The sequence below is a fragment of the Chlorocebus sabaeus genome, chromosome 24 (genome assembly GCF_047675955.1).
Source record: "Chlorocebus sabaeus isolate Y175 chromosome 24, mChlSab1.0.hap1, whole genome shotgun sequence".
Taxonomy (NCBI): domain Eukaryota; kingdom Metazoa; phylum Chordata; class Mammalia; order Primates; family Cercopithecidae; genus Chlorocebus; species Chlorocebus sabaeus.
Window position 1 is genome coordinate 45,123,092 of NC_132927.1, and position 1,086 is coordinate 45,124,177.

The 1,086-nt window shown below is 44.9% G+C and overlaps 1 non-coding gene across 1 annotated transcript; it reads right to left on the reverse strand.

Annotated features, from left to right (window-relative positions):
* Window positions 1-626: 626 nt before the first annotated feature.
* On the reverse strand, window positions 627-733 carry LOC119619218 (U6 spliceosomal RNA). Its single transcript, XR_005235636.1, has one exon. It is a non-coding gene; the product is annotated as a U6 spliceosomal RNA (small nuclear RNA).
* Between the last annotated feature and the right edge of the window lie 353 nt (window positions 734-1,086).

Below are 1,086 nucleotides of genomic sequence, written 5' to 3' on the forward strand. Positions count from 1 at the left end.
CTGCACTACAGCCTGGGTGATGGAGCAAAACTCCATTTCAGAAAAAAACCAAAAAGTTGGTAAGGGGTCAGTTATTGGATGACACATTGCCATATCTACTGACCAAAGAATGACAGGCCCAAACAGTAGCAGACAGATGTGGAATACTCAAGGATGTCCCAGAGATGGCCAGGTATGGTGGCTCATGCCTGTAATCCCAGCACTTTGGGAGGCCAAGGCAGGCAGATCACTTGAGGTCAGGAGTTCAAGATCAACCTGGCCAACATGGTGAAATCCTGTCTCTACTGAAAATATAAAACTTAGCCAGGCGTGGTGGCGCATGCCTGTAGTCTCAGCTACCCTGGAGGCTAAAGCAGGAGAATTACTTGAACCCAGGAGGCAGAGGTTCCAGTGAGCTGAGATTACACCATTGCACTCCATCCTGGGCAACACAGTGAGACTCCAACTCAAAAAAAAAAAAGAAGAATGTCCCAGAGACACCTGCAGAACGGTCTCCAAGGCCCAAAGAGCTTCACCATCAGGCAGCACCCAATACCATGGCTGTTTACACTGATTCAGGGAGACGCCACAGAAATGTTAAGTTTTGAAAGCTTTGTTTTGTTTTGTTTTATTACTTTTTTATTTTAAAAAATATGTAATGCTTCACAAATTTGTGTGTCTTCTTTGCTCAGGGGCCATGCTAATCTTCTCTGTATTGTTCCAATTTTAGTACATGTGCTGCCAAAGAGAGCACTGTTTTGTTTTGTTTTAAACAAGGAGGCCTGGAATTGGACTGAAGTAAAAAAAAAAAAAAAAAATCATACAAAGGAAACAGTAATTACGTTAGCAAAAATAGAGTGGGGAATAGGGTTAGGCCATGACAGGCAATGATCCTAAGAGCTAGAGATCTCTCCCACCCCAACAGAGAGCGACACACACACACACACACACACACACACACACACACAGAGACAGACAGACACACACACACACACACACACAGAGACAGAGAGACAGAGAACCCTGACCGGAATACCTCAGGCTCTTCCCAGCCAGCTTCCACGTTGCTCTCCCATCCATCTTCACACCTAATTCTTCTACCAAACC